This window comes from Triturus cristatus, chromosome 7, assembly GCF_964204655.1.
Source record: "Triturus cristatus chromosome 7, aTriCri1.1, whole genome shotgun sequence".
Classification (NCBI taxonomy): Eukaryota; Metazoa; Chordata; class Amphibia; order Caudata; family Salamandridae; genus Triturus; species Triturus cristatus.
The window spans coordinates 1,543,387,613-1,543,406,878 of record NC_140590.1 but is presented as its reverse complement, the minus strand read 5'-3'; positions in this window follow the sequence as shown (position 1 = coordinate 1,543,406,878).

The following is a 19,266-nucleotide window of genomic DNA, read 5'->3' as shown; positions in this document are numbered from 1 at the left end:
AAAGAGAAGATTGTAGACAGGAAACAGATCAAGTAAAGCCCATTTGAGCTTAAAAACATTGGACGTTTCCTGGCTGAAACGGGTCTGTTGGTATGTATGGTTGTATGACCACTGCCTCTTCCTTCTGCCCACAATGGTCTATTATATTGCCACAGCCTCTCTTGCCAGTCCTGTATTGTTGGTTTGTTGCCCCTGCCCCCCTTTCCACTGCCCTCCATAGTCTGTTGTGCTGCCACTGCCCTTCCTGCCTGCCTAGTGTGGTCAAATTGTTGCCTCTGCACTCTCCTACCTGCCTTCAATTTTCAGAGTCCGTGCCCCTGGCCTCTGCCTCTCAACAGTATCCCAATGAACAACTAGATTGCTAACATTCTATATTTATTACAAAAGTGTGGAATGCCTGACGTCATCTTGATGTAATCAAAACTGTAATGCCTAGAGCATTTCCTTTAGAAATTACATATATGAGAGGGTCTTATTTGCATCAAAATTATGATTAGTGCTCTAAAAAACTAAAATGAGGACATATTTTCTGAGTTTTCAAATAGCGACAAAGAACTTTTAAATTATTTGTAATCTTAGTTTTTTTATCCAGTTGACCACTTGATTAAATGTTGCATCCAAGGGGAGAGGGTGTGGTGTTACTTCCAGAGCTACAGACTTTGCAACTGGGGAACCAGGTTGGAGTTTCTGCTTCAGCTCAACATTCTGTGATTCTGGTCGAATCACTTAATCTCCCCATTTCTACAACCAACATGAATTTGATCTTGTGTGATGTAACCAATGTTCATGTAAAGCACTCCAATACCTGACAAGTCTGCACTATATAAAACTGCAAATACACAAAAAATAAGTGTTTTGCACACTTCTGTCATTGGGCTACATTTGGGCTACATCTGGGTGATATTTGGGCTACATTTGGGCTCTTTTGTCTCTGGTGGCCATTTTAGGAGATTTATTTGTTATGAAGTTTCCTAATTTCCTCATTTACTGCAGTCTCCTCAGTAGGAAATGCTTTCAGTTTTTTACTTTGATTCCATCAAGAAGGTATTCAGATATGTCACACATTTGCCATAAATTCTGAATGTTAGCACTCTAGTTGCTCATTAGATCACTGTAGTAAAGCTACTGCTCACCACGGAAGTCTGCTGCTAGTATTAGAAGTGCATGTTTCAGTCTGCATATCAGAATTTTTTAATGAAATAGAAGAGGATTTGAGAAGTCACTCAAAATGTGCCCTAATTTCTCTTTCTTCAGCACTAATCATAATTTCTATGGCAAAATGAACCCCCTCATTGTGTTCCTTTTCAAATTAAATGTTTTAAGTGTTACCAGTTTATTCCAATCAAGATGGCTTCAGGTGTGCCATACTTTTGTCATAAGTAAGACAGTAAGCGCTCTAGTTGTTCTTAAGAACACTCTGGGACATTCTGTCATTGGGCTATACTTGGGCTACATCTGGGTGATATTTGGGCTACATTTGGGCTCTTTTGTCTCTGGTGGCCATCTTGGGAGATTTATTTGTTATGAAGTTTCCTAATTTCCTCATTTACTGCAGTCTCCTCAGTAGGACATACTTTCAGTTTTTTACTTTGATTCCATCAAGAAGGCATTCAGATGTGTCACACATTTTCCATAAATTCTGAATGTTAGCACTCTAGTTGCTCATTAGATCACTGTAGTAAAGCTACTGCTCACCAGGCAAGTCTGCTGCTGGTATTCAAAGTGCATGTTTCAGTCTGCATGTCAGAATGTTTTTATGAAATAAAAGAGGATTTCAGAAGTCAAAATGTGCCCTAGTTTTTCTTTCTGCAGCACTAATCATAATTTATATGGCAAAATGAACCCCCTCATTTTGTTCCTTTGTAAATTAAATGTTTTAAGTGTTACCACTTTATTCCAATCAAGATGGCTTCAGGTGTGCCATACTTTTGTCATAAGTAAGACTGTTAGCGCTCTAGTTGTTCTTTAGAGCACTCTGGGAAGCTGCAGTAGAACACAAAGGAATCAACTGACAGTCTCTGCCCTTGTTGGATGTACATGTTTTACTGAGAATGTCAGACTTCATTCTTACATGACTGAGAAAGATAATGTGAATTTACAGAAAATATGCTCTCAGTTTAGCTTATAGATCACCTTCCAAACCTCTGTGGGAAAGTATGAGAAAATAGTTTTCTCTCAAACATGGTTCGTGATATCACAGCAGAAGGCTTTTTCACATGGTAAAATCCCCTTAGAACACACCACAATTCCTAAAATGAGTATGGTACCATCAACAAATGATTTATAATGTAACTAAAGTCTTAAAACCTTCTATTAACTGCAATGCTTTTTAATGAGGTGCTATCATGTATATTGGTCCCAAGATGGCTGCCAACACTTCTTGCATGAAGTACTGACAGCCAATCAGATCTCACGATGAGATGTGTGGTTAGGCTCCGCCCAGATATGTATGTGATTTTACTTTTCATTTTCTCAGGAACTACTGAACAGATTGACACCATATATGCAAAAGGCACATGCCTGACCTGAGGACTACCTCTTTGCCAAATTTCAAGTAATTCTGTTCAGCCGTTCGGGCTGTACCTTGGACTAAAGGTCCCTATGGAAAATTGCATGGGGAAAACACATTTTGGGACCCCCCTTTTTTCTCAGCCCCCGCTTGACGAATCCCCCCGAGACTTTCAGGGTAGGAGCGGAGCGCCCCACCTATTTTGAAAATTTCGCGAGGATTCGTCAACCGGCGCCAAAGTTATCCCAAATAGAATGTTGCGGATTTCCTACGGAAACACGGTCCTAACTATAACTATCTACTGGCGACTGCCAGTAGATAATGTATGTGTGTGTGTGTGTGTATGTGTATATAAATATATTACCATTTGAACAACCAACACATACTAATGTTGTGGTGTTGCATAGTTTAAATGTGTTTAAAAATGTACACCAGAATATTTCTATGTAAATAAAAATAAACAGAAACTTCACTTCAATCACTAAACTTCACTCAGGAACTAAACGGAACATTCTTGCCTGTGTTTAAATAAATAAAAAGTTAGTCATGATTACACTTTCAAATAAAACATGTGCCTGCTCCTCTGGTAAGTCATACAGCTTGCTGTACAGGGACAGGACCTCATTTGCTAACATCTCCAGCTCATCTGGTGTGAAATGTGGGGCCCTACCTCCTGTTTTACTTGGCATTGCAGATCCCAGAGGTAGGAAGCAGCAGCAACAGTTGAGGAGGTGTGCTTGGTGGCACTGTTAGGAGGCAAGGGAGTTTTTTTTTTATTACTGCATACATCTACATGACATGTAAGACTCGTCAACTGAAATGGACATATCGATTGTCTTTTATGCATTGCTTTCACACGTTAGCCTATGGCTGTGTCCTTCGTGAAGTTTCACACCCACTATCCCTTAAACTTCCGCCAAGTTCCAATTAACTGCAAAGGTCCGGACGGCGAGGTCAGGCTTCCGCCATTTTAGATTGTTAAATAGTGTGTTTGTGAATGTTAAGTGCGTCACCACCACTCAAAATGGTGGCTAGTATGTATAAATATACAAAATTGTTAATGCTATTTATTTGTTTTGCCACAAATGTATTATGTAGTGCTTTACTGTTGTTAAATACGATAGTTGCACAGTTTTGTTCATACTTCCGTTGACAGGATTTTAGATATAACTTTTTTTAAAAGAATGTTGAAATAATAGATTTAAAATGTATTATCTACACATTTCTTTTTTTTAAAGTAGTATACATGTTGACATTTTTCACAAATAAATGTTGTGTAAAATTATGTAAATAAAACAATATTTTGAAAAATAAATTAAATTTGTGTTTTATTTCAAAAATATGTTAGCAAAATTGATACAATTTTTACAATTTTTTAAAAATAGACATATGTTCCAAGTGAGAGTGAGAAGACTATGGGCTTAAGTTATGAGACCATTTCCAGACCTTGCCACCATGGAAGAATGGGATATAATAAAAAAAAATCAGATTAATTAGGCATACTATTATTCATTTATGTCATCACCTGGAGTCAGATTTTCTGCCTCACAATAGGAATCCCACATCAATAACACCAATAGTGAAAACAATGGCAGTACTCCATTTTGTAGCTACAGGATCATTCTAATATGCTGCTGCATTATCTGGTGGAATGTCACAGCCTTCTTTCAATGCTACAAGAAGTTGTTTCTTCAATGATGAGACACATCAACAGCTTCATACAGTTTCCAAGAAATTAGTATTTAGCCAATGTTGAAGGAAGATTTGTATGCTTTGGATCACCTCCCACATGTGGTTTGAACAATTGAAGGCACTTATATTGTCTTGGTGTCACCACACAACAGACAACAAGTCTACTGCAATCAAAAAGCTTCCATTCGATCAATGTGCAAGTTGTGTGCTTAAAAGATTTGTACATCACAAGTGTGAGTGTGCACTTTCCAGGATCAACACATGATTCATTTATACTACGGAACCACACCATACCTCTGCAAATGTCACAACTTGGAAATGAGAGTGTCTGGATCATTGGTAAGTACAAAATGTCAATATATTTTTAGCTAATTTCAAGTTTAATTTCAAGTTAAATGATCAAAAATAGGTTTACATTTTTTGGCTCAATATCTTTTTTTTCATATGGGAGACTCAGCCTATCCTAACCGACCACGGTTGTTTGCACCAGGGGAAGTCAGCTTCAATGTGGCCCATGGAAGAACACAGAGGCCAGTGGAGAAAACGTTTGGGCTCGTAAATGCCACTTTCGATGTTTGTATAAGAATAGTGGAGCCCTCCTCTACTCAGCCAATAAGGTGTAAAAAATCACCATGGCATACTGCAGGTTACATAAGGTTCCCTGACACAACATCGATGTCAAAAATATGGATGGCAAAAATATCGATGAAAAAATATAAACAACAAAAATATTGACTCCTATACTTAACAGGTAAGTACAAAAATATTGACTAAATAAATTGTTGTAAAAAATATAGATGTAGAAAATATCAACTTTCATATAAATATAAAATAAACTAATATGTATTAAATATATCAAATATTAAATTTGATTTTAACAAAATAACATAAATGTAATATACATTTAAATAAAATACAACAAATAAACTCAATAAAAAAGATAAACACACAACCGTAATTATTTATACATATATACTTACTTCAAAACAACTAATAAACTATTATTTTTAATCTATGTTAAAAAATTTAATTATATAAAAATAAACATATATCAATGATTTAAAATATTAAAAAACTAAATTCTATAATAAATTAAATATTAATCTATTAAAAAATATTTAAACTTAAATTTTACTATACAGTCAGTGCAACAGTACAGAAAGTGTTGGATAGCAGAGAGGTAAAAATAATTATTTCCACTCCAGTGAGTGCAACAGTAGGGTAAGTGTTGGATAGCGGAGTAATTAAATTTACTATTCCAGCTCCAGTGAGTGCAACAATAAGGAAACTATTGGATAGCGGAGTGGCAAAAATTACTATTCCCTCTCCAAAGAGTGCAACAGTAGGGAAAGTGTTGGATAGCGGAGGGGTAAAAATTACTATTCCCACTCCAGTGAGTGCAACAGTAGAGTAAGTATTGGATAGCGTGGTAATTACATTTACTATTACAACTCTTGTGAGTGCAACAATAAGTAAAGTATTGGATAGCGGAGGGACAAAAATTACTATTCCTACTCGAGTGAGAGCAACAGTAGGGAAAGTGTTGGATAGCGGAGGGGCAAAAATTACTATTCCCACTCCAAAGAGTGCAACAGTAGGGAAAGTGTTGGATAGCGGAAGGGTAAAAATTACTATTCCCACTCCAGTGAGTGCAACACTAGGGAAAGTGTTGGATAGCGGAAGGTTAAAAATTACTATTCCCACTCCAGTGAGTGCAACAGTAGAATAAGTGTTGGACAACGGAGTAATTAAATTTACTATTCCAACTCCAATGAGTACAACAGTAGGGAAAGTGTTGTATAGCCAAGGGGTAAACATTACTATTCCACTTCCAGTTAGTGCAACAGTAGGGATAGTGTTGGACAGCAGCGTAATTCAATTTATTATTCCAACTCCAATGAGTACAGCAGTATGGAAAGTGTTGGATAGCAGAGGCAGAAAATGTACTATTACCACTCCAGTGAGTGCAACAGTAGGGAAAGTGTTGGATAGCGGAGTGGCAAAAATGACTATTCCCACTCCAATGAGTGCAATAATTGGGAAAGTGTTGGATAGCGGAGAGCCAAAAATTACTATTCACGCTCCTACGGTAAAAAAAAAAAAAAAAAAAAAAAAAATATATATATATATATATATATAATTATAAAAATAAATAAATATTATTAAAAAAAATCAAAATCAAATATATTAAAAATATAAAAAGAAAACATATTATAATATTAATTACATATAACAACTACCTACAAATAGTATATACAATAAAATAATGCATACATTTAAAAAAATTATCTTTAAAACTAGAAAATACTGACAAACAGAAACCTTAATTAATACATAAATGTATTAATTTTATTTCCTAACCTATAGCACCACACCAATAACAACACACTTCTACATTATAAAATAAACAACCATAACTAACATAATTAATAATTAAGAAAATATTATTAATAAAAAAGAACTAATAAACATGAATTAACTACACACACTTTAACACTATAATGTCCACAATACACACATAAATTAAACTATAAAATAATAAAACACAATTAAAAGTTATTTTTAAATTAAAAACTATTACTATTAACAACTAATTTAAAGTAATTACAATGTATAATTCATCACAAATTGCTTCCCACCCTTTACCCCTATAAAAACCACAATGCACACCTACAATTAATTACACAATTACCATAATACATTTTTAATTACTTTAATTAATATGAATTAACAAAAAATTAATAATAAAAATAAATAACTACTTAACACCCTTCACCCCTATAAACCCCAAAACACACACCTAAAATTTATTACACTATTACCATTAATTAACAACCAACTATTAATTCATAAATTAAAAATAAATTACTTCCCACCTTTTACACCTATAAACACCAAAACACACACCTAAAATTATTTACACAATTACTATAATTAATTACCAAATCATTAATTAAAATGAATTAACCAATTATTAATTCATCTATTAAAAATACATTACTTCCCACCCTTTACACCTATAAACACAACAAAACACACACCTAAAATGAATTACACAATTACCATGATGAATTACCAATTAATTAATTCAAATTAATCAACATCCAATTATGAATTAATTAATAATAAATGACTTTACATATTTCACACCATAACATCTCAATTAAACAAATATTAATAAATGAAACATAATCAATTATAATATATAATTAAATTACTTCCCACCCTATTTATTCCCCTGTAAACCCACAACCGGCTACGGAACAAAAAATGCAAAATTCTAATAAAAAAATTAATAACTACTAAAAATGTAACACATATATTAAAAATACAAACAAATCTTATACAAAAACATACATCACATACATTTAAAATATATACTAAAATACATAACATTAATGAAAAAATCGATATTTTTAACAACTATGGTGCCGATTCCGATCGGGTAAAAAATTTTCCCGTACGACTCGTATCCGTATTTTTTTACGTACAAGTCGTACAAGTCCCGTACAAACGGCGAAGTACGATTCGTACCGTAAAAATACATACTAATTGCTTCAGGAAAAGTCTACGAGACGTCCCCGGACAGATTTACGTACGAGTCGTAAAACTGAAGTCCGAGCGCACAAGTCCGATCCGTACCGGCGTCCCGAATACACAAGCGTATGGAAAACGTCCCGTACGGAGTGAACTTTGTACGACCCCTACCCCGAGTACACTTGGGCCCGGGGTACGAGTCGTACGGCCACCCCACCCCACCCGCGCTGTACCCCAGCACCCGCGTATGTCCGCGCCGGACCCCCCCACCCCAGCACTTGCACCTGCCCAGCACCCGCGCCTGTATGCGCCATACCCCAGCACCCGTGTATGTATGCGTCGTACCCCCCTGCCCAGCACCCGCGCATGTACGCGCCGTACCCAGCACCCGCGTATGTACGCGCCGTACCCCCCACCCCAGCACCCGAGCATGTACGTGCCGTACCCCAGCACCCGCGTATGTACGCCCTGTACCCCCCACACCAGCACCTGTGTATGTATGTGCCGTACCCCAGCACCCGAGTATGTCCGTGCCATACCCCCCACCCCAGCACCCGCCTATGTACGAGCCGTATCCCAGCACACGCGTATGTACGCGCCGTACCCCCACCCCAGCACCCGTGCATGTACGAGCCATACCCCAGCGCATGCGTATGTAAGCGCCGTACCCCCCACCACAGCACCCGCGTATGTACGCCCCGTACCCCACACCCCAGCCCCGTACTTGGACACACCGTACCCCAACACCGCACCCCAGCATTGCGTATGTACGATTCGTACAACACCATTGCATATCTGATCACTGTACAACAACATAGCCATGGACGCACCTTACATACGCGAAAATGACTCGTACTGAACCAGGACACTGTAAAACAGCACTAGGGGGTCAATTTGACTCGCACAACACCACAAAACACGTCTACAGGACAAAAAACAACTAAAACACTGACCTGGCACATCCAAACAGTCAAACAGAGGCCCAAACTCACAACCACCTCTTATAACACACCCACCAAAAGTTCAAACCCAGCCACACCCACAAATGGACCAATAAAAAGGGCCCACAATCACAAACCATGAGCCTTTGCAACAGACCCACTGCTGACAGAGATCACACACAAACAACTGCACCCATACACCTTAACTTACACACCTTCACACAACCTCCTTCACACAGACCCCCTCTACACGTACACACACACCTACACATTCATACCCACAACCATCCACACCCACACCCCACACCATGCCCACAGACAAGAATCCAAAGTTCACAAGGGAGGAGCTGGACATCCTTGTCAACGAAATCATCAGAGTCGAGCCACAGCTCTTTGTAACATTGTTCAGACAGACCAGCATATCCCAAAAAACTAGCCTGTGGCAGAGGATCGTCGATAGGGTGAATGCTGTTGCGCCCATCAGAAGGACCAGGAATGAATGTCAAGCCAGGTGGTACGATCTGCGCAGGGCAGTCAAGCGCAAAATGAACGAGGAATACGCCCAGAGTAACATCACAGGAGGTGGGCTGCCCCGCAGACCGGTACATTACCATCCCTGGGAGGAGAAGGTGATGGCCCTGCTTCCGCCGGTGGGAGTACACGGAGTCGAAGGAGTTCTAGAGCCTGGTGAGTACACAAACAACTCACGTAACATGGGGGGAATGGTATCCACACCCCAACTACAACAAATGAACTCACCTACCCCCAAGCCCTCACCTGACACAACCGCACTCTAAACAACGGTCAGGCCAGTAACATGAGTATGCCCCATTCACAAAGCAAGGCCATGCCATGTCCCAGCCTACACAAACCACAAACCCAAGACAGGAAGTCCGGGATGCTGGGAGGGTGGGGATCACTAAACATATTGTACAACTCAGAAACAGACACCATTGCCCTCAGCCCATATGGCCCAGGTACATACCCATGCACCATGCGCAATGCACAGGGACTGGCAAAGTACTGACAAGGTAGCTGACACTTGGCCCTGCTGTAGGCAGCACAAGGCCCTCCTGTGACAACTGCAAACTCGAACACAAACACAACAAGCTCAGAAATCTAGGACAGGAACTCACACACACTGACATGGCAGCATGCGCCATGGTGGGACAGATACATCACCTGGGATACCCACTGCCAAATCACACCACACCCACCAGCAGGCACCGTCAATCAATCAACAATCGATCAGGGTGCTTGTAAGGCGCGCAATTTACCTGTCAGTGTCTCAAGGAGCAGAGGGGGGAAGGGGGGTCCACCACTGCTGGAAGAGCCAGGTCTTGAGGAGTCTCCTGAAGGCAAGTAGGTCTTGGGTCAGTCGTAGGTGGGTTGGGAGGGTCTTCCAGGTCTTGGCGGCGAGGTAGGAGAAGGATCTGCTGCAGGCGGGCGTACGTTGGATGCGGGGGACAGCTGCGAGGGTGAGGATGACGGAGCGGAGCTGGCGGGTGGGGGTGTAGAAGCTGAGTCTGATGTGCAGGTAGGCTTGTCCGGCGGTGTGGAGTGCCTTGTGTGCGTGGCTGAGGAGCCTACAGGTGATCCTCTTGTCGATGTGGAGCCAGTGCAGGTCTCTCAGGTTGAGGGTGATGTGGCTGTGGCAGGGGGCATTGACGATCAGTTGTGCCGAGGCGTTTCAGAAGCGTTGTAGCCGCCGTTGATGTGTGGATGGGAGTCCTGCGTAGAGTGCAGTGGCATAGTCCAGTCAGCTGCTGACGAGGGCCTGTGTCACTGTTCTACTTGTTTAAGTCGGGATCCACCAGTAGATCCGGCGGAGCGTGCGTAGGGTGTCGTAGCAGGAGGAGGAGACGCCGTTGACCTGCTTGGACATGGAGAGGGAGGATGTGAGGATCAATCCTAGGTTGCGTGCGTGTTTGGTGGGTGTCAGTGATGTCCCCAGAGCGATCGGCCACCAGGAGTCATCCCAGGGTGAGGGTGTGGGTCCCAGGATGAGGACCTCCGTATTGTCCGAGTTCACTTTCAGATGGCCGCTCCGCATCCAGTCGGCGATGGCCCTCAGACCCTCGTGGATGTTTGACTTGGTGGTGTGAGGGTCCTTGTTGAGGGAGAGGAAGAGCTGGGTGTCGTCGACGTAGGAGATGTCTTTGAGGCTGTGGTGGCGGGCCACTTGTGTGAGGGGGGCCATGTGGATGTTGAACAGCGTCGGGCTGAGTGATGATCACTCACCCCTTACACAAGCACACACCCCCGGGGCAGCCAATGGAGTCACACACTCTCACAATGGACATGTGACACAACAAGATCAAGCCACAGCCAAAAAAGCATCCAAGGCCAAATGCGACATGTCAAAGACCCTGGATAACATTTCAATCAGTCCCCTGCAACATACCCATCCACAAGTGAACATTGATGTGAATGCTAGGCACATACAACTACCTTGAGGAACTGTGGCAACCAGAACATGTATGAAACATGGATGTCGCATGAAACAGCATTAACATTGTCTCTCTCTCACACACAGGGCAACGTCATGGATCTCCCCCCAACACTGGAGGGGAACAATCACAGGCCCAGGCTCGGAAGGACGATGATCCCACCGGCAGCGACGACTCTCAGCACTCTGTGGATGACCCCAACCAACCTGGACCCTCTGGTGCCCAAGCCCCTGCAGCACCTGCATCAGGTACATCTGTGCCAACCACCACCCCATTCTTGCCACAACCCAGGAGACACCCAGGAGCCCTGCCTGCAAAGAACAACTGAGCCAGTCTGACCTGGAGGGACAAGGATCTCCGGCCACCCAGGAGGAGGCAGACAACCCTGCAAATGCCATCCCTCAGGGGTCCCGTAGACCCGATGTGCCCACAACGTCAGGCCAGGCTCGTGTGGGCAGGGGTGGTGGGAGTGGAGGCAGGCGGAGGCGCGAACCTGACCAGCCAGCTGAGGGAACCGGTATGTCACACATACGCCACATCTTGGAGACATACCGGCGTGACACCAGGGGCATCAGCCAGGTAGTGGGGACCCTCAACGAGATTAAGAACCAGCAGGCCGAGCAACACGCCAGTCAACAACAACACCAAGGACGGATGGAGGCAAGACTGGCTGAGCTCCTGGCGGTGCAAACGGACATAAGCCGTTCACTCTGTCGGATCGCCGACAGCATGGGCAACCCTCCCTCTGCCACCAGGCTAAGACCAGCACCAGCCACAGGGAGGGAGGAGGAGGAGGATTCGTCCGATGGAGCGTCCCAAGCATCGTCAAGGCCTGCATCTGAGGGTCCTGCAAGGAAGGCGGGTTGTCCACGGAAAAGACCGTGAGAGGCAGAGGACCATCCACATCTCCCAGGTCACCTGGCCTGGCACCTGGCCCTCATGCACAACAGCAGCACCTCATCCAATGACATTCTCTGCCACATGGACTTGCTGGTCACAGTCTGACCAATGATGACCAACACTGTGGTCTGGACTCTGATGACTCCAACTGACAAGGATGCCATCTCCCCCTGTGAACTTTGGATTCCATGCACACTGTATAGCACCTATTTGTCCACACTAAACAGGCCCCCCACCGAGAATAAATCTTAATTTTCTACAATTACATGTTGCATTCATTTTGCATGAGTACACAACCTACGTGTGGGGAAATGTCAAACTATGCATGAGTGTTGAACTAACTCCAGCCATCCATACCCTGGAATCTGAGTCTGGGACAGGACACACATGGGTCACAATATATCATACTATACAGACATGGAGCACAATACTCAGCCATGATGGCCTCAAGCTGCTGAGGGGGGGCATGCATTACTGTGCGGACAGACCAATTGGGAAGAGTATCCTGAAGGTGTAGAGGTCATGGCTCATGTGGATGTTGCCGGGGAGGGAGTAGCAGGTATGTCTTGCCAGGTGGGAGAACTATGTCCTGCATGCTGGAGTACGGTGGATGTGAAGAATGGTGGCCAGGGCAAGGTTGGATGCACGGAGTTGGCACAACGGGGTCTTGGATAACAGACGGCCAAGGTTGGTTTGGGGTCTGGGGTTGTGGCCTGCCTCCTGAGTGTGGGTGAGGAGTCTGAAGGTCATCCTGCAGCACACAGTGATCAATTGCAGCTATCTCTGGTGGACGGTGATGTGGCTGGGGCGTGGGATGTTGAAGCTGAGGTGTGCACGTGCAGCCTGGATGTGGACAAGTTTCCCGGGAGTTAGGATGTACTTGCTCCGTAGAGGGCAAGGCAGTAGTTGACATGGCTGGTGTCGTGGGCCTGGGGCATGGTCTGTCTTTCCCTGGAGTGGATCTATCTGTGGATCATGTGCATTATGCAGAGGGTGTTGCACCCTGAGGTACAGATGCTGGTGATTAGCATGGCAAATGCGAGTGACAAATCCATGATGCACACCATCTTGTGTGCGTGGGCACTGGGTGCATGTGCAGGGCTCTTGCGGGTGGGACACAAGGAGTTGACCCACCTGTGAGGGGACAATCCTCAGATGATTACCTCAGTCCTGTACAAGTCCTGCCTCAGGTGGCTGATGTTCAGCCATTCATCAATGGATCTCATGCCTTCATGAATGTTGGAACTGGCAATGGCTGCGTCTTTGGTGAGGGTGAGGAGCACCTGGCTGTCAATGGCATACGAGCTGATGATGAGGTGCTGTGCGCATGTGATGCCGGTGAGGGGGACCTGGACACATTGAAGATTGACACACTGAGAGATGATACCTGGGACATGTGCCAGATGATGCCACTATACTACATGCTGAAGGCTTGAGTCCCACTCCCATGGCCTTGCTGGTGTACGGAGCTGGTGGGGAGTAGGAGGGACATGACCTGGTTGGTGTGACAGGGCCTGGAAGGCGGGGCAGCGCTGTGTAGGCAGTTGGAGTTACACACTCATCATGCAAAGGTGTTGTGTGTGCGCCTAGGGTATGCCTGAGAGCAGGCGGTGGCTCCTTGGATGGACAATGCTTGGAGGGTGGCTGCAACATCAGACTGTAGTGTGATGTGAGTCATGTAAGGACATGAGGGTCGTGCAATGTGCACGTTGCATGCGCTGACGGTCCAGCCTTTGGCACCGCGTGGGCGCAACAGTGGCACAGACAAGCTGATGCCAGCCAAATGAATGGGTGGAGGGAGGAAGGGAGGAGCATCTTTGAGGTGTGTGTGTTGCCAAATCTGTAAACTTTGTGTGCCCTTGCTGCAGGGGCCGCAGCAGCAGGTGGCATGTCCTGGAAACTATGCCACTAGTTGCACACAAAGACAAGGATGTCAGAAAGGACTACTGCAACAGGTATATGTAAAGGAAGGAGTGTCCGGTTTCCCATGGCACACCCAGAGACAATGGATGCACAATCACCAAAGATGACTGACACCGGATCATGAAACTGAAGGACGAGCTGCGCACAGGATACACACCCTCAGCAGGTGTTGACGGTCCATTGTGGTCACCAACATGCCCAAATACATACACAACCATGGACATCATGCACAATAGATATTCAAATCCCTGAAGAACTGCATGCATGTTGCTAAACTACACATAGACTCATATGCACAATCTTTGACAACTATGTCAGAGATGGCGCATGCAAAGTGGCAAGAGACCTGCATTGACAGAGATGAGGTACCTTGGAGGGTGAGGAACACCTTTATTACTCAGGTTCACACCTAGGGAAATGCATCAATATGAACAGACTCACAGGTCATTTGGCTGAACATGTGGGACCTACACTGGACACCCCCTTCACAACACAGATGCTGTAAATCCATTGAACTGGCACACAAGTGAAGGGGGTGAGCCAAACACCCCCTGCTGCACACGGAGGGGCTGCAATTCCCCATTTATCCTCTCATGGGGATGTCCCACACTATGTCCACCCGTAGCATCCCGTTTGTTTCAGAGGGAAGTTGTACACACATTGATGCCTTCATCAGAATCCACTGTCCCATCACAGATGACTGTTACGAAGTGTGACTATCAATACATGGGAGACATGCAACATGTCATGTGCCCCATGGTGAGTCGACATGTATGTATAGTAACACAACATGCACAGGAGCAGTGCCCACACATTCCAAACACCTACCAACACCAAAATGCCGTGCAGCAATCCTTAACCAAAAAGACTTTTCACCATGTCCGTGCATGGGACGCTGATTCAGCACACGTTGCAATACTCATGAGGAATAGCGGGAGGCCAACGATGACATGAGCAGACAGCATGTGAAATGACCTGGGGATGACAGACACACACGAAGTCAGATTCAGGTGAAGAAGTTGTTGATGAGCTGGGTGCCGGACGTCACCATCATCTTCATCATCACTGGCATCTTGGCCCAGGCCGGGATCCTTCATAGGTGCCGGACGTTGGCCATCGTCATCGTCATCCTGGATGAGAGGCACCTCCTTCCGCACCGCCATGTTGTGTAGCATGCAGCAGACCAGTATTATTTTGCACACCTTTGCAGTCTCATATGGGAGGGCCCCTCCGGTCATGTCCAGGCAGCGAAAGTGGCTTTTCAGGTGGCCAAATGTCCGCTCCATCACCCTCCTGCTATGACCATGTGCCTCATTGTAGCGCAGCTCGGCTGGTGTAACAGGGTTTCTGAGGGGTGTCAGCAACCACGGCATGTTGGGGTATCCAGAGTCACCTACACACACAAAAATGAACAAGTAGCTGAGTTTTGTAGGAGTGCGGAATACAACACTGACAAACACACACAATGAGAAACAGTCAGTACACACCGACAAGCCAGGCACGCTGAGCTGGCATCTGTGACATCAGCGTTGCAATGTGACTACTCCTCATAATGTAGGCATCGTGCGCCGAACCAGGGAACCATGCACACACATGTATGATCAACATGTCAGCAAGACAGACCACCAGAGCATTGATCGAATGGTAGTGCTTCCTGTTCCGGTATGCCTGCTCATGGGCCTGTGGTGGCATCAGGGCAACATGTGTCTCGTCACCGGATCCAATGACGTTTGGCATCCTCCCCAGTGTATAAAAGGCATCCTTAATTTCAGGGAGTTCATCTTGGCTCGGGAACTTGATATACAGGTCGAGGAATTGCAACATCCCCTCCAAGACATCGCGTAGCACCCGACTAAACATCGTTTGTGACATACCACCAGCAGTAGCCACAGTTTATTGGAAGGTACCGGTAGCAAAGAAGTGCAGGGCTGCCATCACCTTCACCTCTGGGGTCAGTGCTGTAGGGTGTGTCCGGCCAGGTAGCAGATGTGGCGCAAACTCCTCCGCCAACTCCTCAATCAGTGACCTGGTGAAGTGGTACCGTCTGATGCTGTGGCGTTCCTGCATGGTTGCAAGGTCTGGGAACGGCCGATGGACAGCTGGTGCCCTGCAGTACAGAGATGCACAAAGGAAGATTGTCAGTACATCCCCCCATGTGGCCATGACCACGATCACTATCACATGCTAGTTCATGACATTACACAATGTACTGAGGTGTGTGTTGATCACGGACACATATGTCACCTACAAGACCACCACCTCACATCTCAATTCCACATGTCCACATGAGTGCCACGTAGTGCAATGGGCTAATCATCTGTCTGTGTCACCCAACCTATGCGCTGCCGCAACGTTCAAAATACCCACCCCAGTGACAAATGAGGACTCATGTCTCCCAGGCATCACAGATCTTTGCTATGCAGAAACCCAGGCTCCCTGTATTGCCACATCAACACAGCAATGGACATGGCGTACACACCTCAAGGCAAGCGTAAGGCCCACAGGTAGTGGCCACTGTTGTTCCTGCTGGCCCTACATGTACGTCTCTTAGATACACACCCCATTAAGGTTGATGCATATACCACATGGATGTGGAGACTGTCACCCATTGGTAACATGTGATCAGACACATCTGAGACACAACATGCACACAGACTGTGGGTGCACATCAGTATTGGGGCTACAGGTCTCACTGTGACGTAAATGCCATCACCCCCAGGACTCAGGGTGTATGTGACATGTCTTAAACATATCCAACCTGACACTGTGGCCTTCACTCATGCCCATTACTGTCCAATTGCACATCACAGTGCTAATGTGCACAACACATGAAGGACTCTGCCCCTAAGTACACGTGCACAGCCTGGGAGTGGCTGCACAAAGTGCCAGAAAAAAACCCAGCTGGGCCCCCTCAAACACCCAGGGAATGCAGCCTCATATGCCATGGGACACTGTGTGACCAATGCTATAGTGTGGCAGGTGTGTGCAGGTGTCCATGGGCAGTATATGTGTGTTGCATCCGTCTAATAGTCACACTAATGAGGTCTGACGCGGGTGACAATGCGTACGCATTGCACGGGGGATGACCGAGCCGTGCGTACACATTGTCATTGCATACAATGAGGTCTGACGCGGGTGACAATGCATACGCATTGCACGGGTCATGACCGAGCCGTGCGTACGCCTTGTCATTGAATCCAATGCGGTCCGACGTGGGTGACAATGCGTACGCATTGCACGGGTCATAACCGAGCCGTGCGTACGCATTGTCATTGCAAACAATGAGGTCTGACGCGGGTGACAATGCGTATGCATTGCACGGGTCATGACCGAGCCGTGCGTATGCATTGTCATTGCATACAATTAGGTCCGATGCGGGTGACTATCATGCATTCGCGTCGGACAGGCATGGTCCGAGACAGGCGTACGCCTTGGCCATTGAATCGTATGGAGACGGGTGCATGTGTATATTCAAAATACGCGTTGTACAGTCAGTTGAACGAGCCGGGTGCACCCATTGGCTCAGGACTGTCATGGAGACGGATGCGGATACAAAACTTGTACGAGTTGTGCACTGGAATTTCAGTTGGATGCCTACAACAATGTTGCAATTTATAGTGTTCCTTGAAGGTGAAGATTTGAACGATGCGGAAGGTGTGGACGAGTTGTACTTTTGAATGGATTGGCCAGATTCATAGGATGCAACCGTGTTGGACCTATCACTTGGGACACATGGCACAGAGTCTGCCTCTGCAGCACAAATATAAGGCTGGCTGGCCCCCAGGGAGCTCCCTTGCCTGCACTACATGCTACTGGACCACATCCCTGCTACCACTGCTGCTGTCTATGCATCCTCTGGCTCCTGCTATGGCACGTACACTGGAGAGGGCCCCAGCCTTCACTGAGGAGAAGAACCAGGCCCTGCTGGACGGGCTCCTTCCAGAGTACAGAAAGCTCTATGGGACACCAGGGGAGCAGGTGAGTGTGCTGTCCACTGCCTTCCTAATTATGCATGTTGTCTGACTAGCAGTACTAGCAGTGTGTACACCAGTGGCAAGAATTCTCACTGACTACTTTCATCCACCAAAGTGTGTAGGTACATGTAATGAATAGTTTTCATGCTGCTAAAGTGCATTATTGCAAGCTTAAACTATCCAGGCATTGTTAACATGTCAGACATGCATGTGAGTTTTCATTCCCCATGGTTGCACTATCTGTGTAATGTATTTCCCTATGTGATGATGACATGTATATCCAATAGTGTGCTGCACAAATCTGGGGCATGTGTGTTAATGTACTTTTCACTTTGTCATCCTCACAGGTTGATGCCCACCAGAAGCAGGAGATCTGGCTGACCATCGCCCGGGCTGTTTGTTCTGTGGGGGTCTACAAGCGCCGGATCCACAACTGCCAGAAGAGGTGGCAGGACCTTCGTGGCTGGACCCGGAGGATAGCTAGAGTCCAGCTGAAGCTGTCACCTCCACGCAGGAGGGGCGGACACCTGACCCTGTCTCCCCACATGCTCCGGATACTGGCGGTGGTCTTCCCGGACCTGGATAGGCAGCTGAAGGCCAGACAGCAGCAGGAAGGGGGTAAGTCCATGCCTGCTCTGTGTACTATGTCTGACATGCAAATAGCAGTCTTTTGTCCTGGTCACACTTCTACATTACGTACGTCTTGTACTCCCAAAGTCAGGTCTCTTATTTGTGTGATGCACCCTCCTCATCTGTTCCACAGGTGTGGCCCCTACAGTCTGTTGCTTGTGTCACTAGGGCACTGTGTCCCTGCAGTCAGCTACGTTTCAGGTACCAGTCAGCATCAGTTCCCGTGACTCTGTTGTGTGTTTCATGGGTGGGTCAATTGTTTACACAATGCCTGAGATCTGACATGTGAAATGTGTGTGCCCTTGAGATGTGTACCAATTGCTGGTCTGACTCGCAACATGTTTCTGGGGTATTCAAAACAAAACCATGCAGCAGGGGACTCCAATTTTTGGACATCAGGAGTATGTGTATCAAGTATGTCACAATTGCTTAGCGACCTGACTACTGTCCGGGACAATACACTGTTTCACTTAGTCCTGCCCAGTCATGCCCCCTCAAGGGCATTTAGAAACACTCTGTAATCCCACTCCTGTGTATGAAATTGCAGGTTGTGCTTAGTGACATGTGCCCTCAGGTGTGTGCCTCTGTGTCATTAGGGTGTGGCTTGTTGCTACGTACAACTGGGGTGTCCATGATTCAGAGGGTCAGCATGACATCTGCAATGTGACTGTGGGAGACAAGACCTGTGTGACATAGAGGTGTGTGATCAT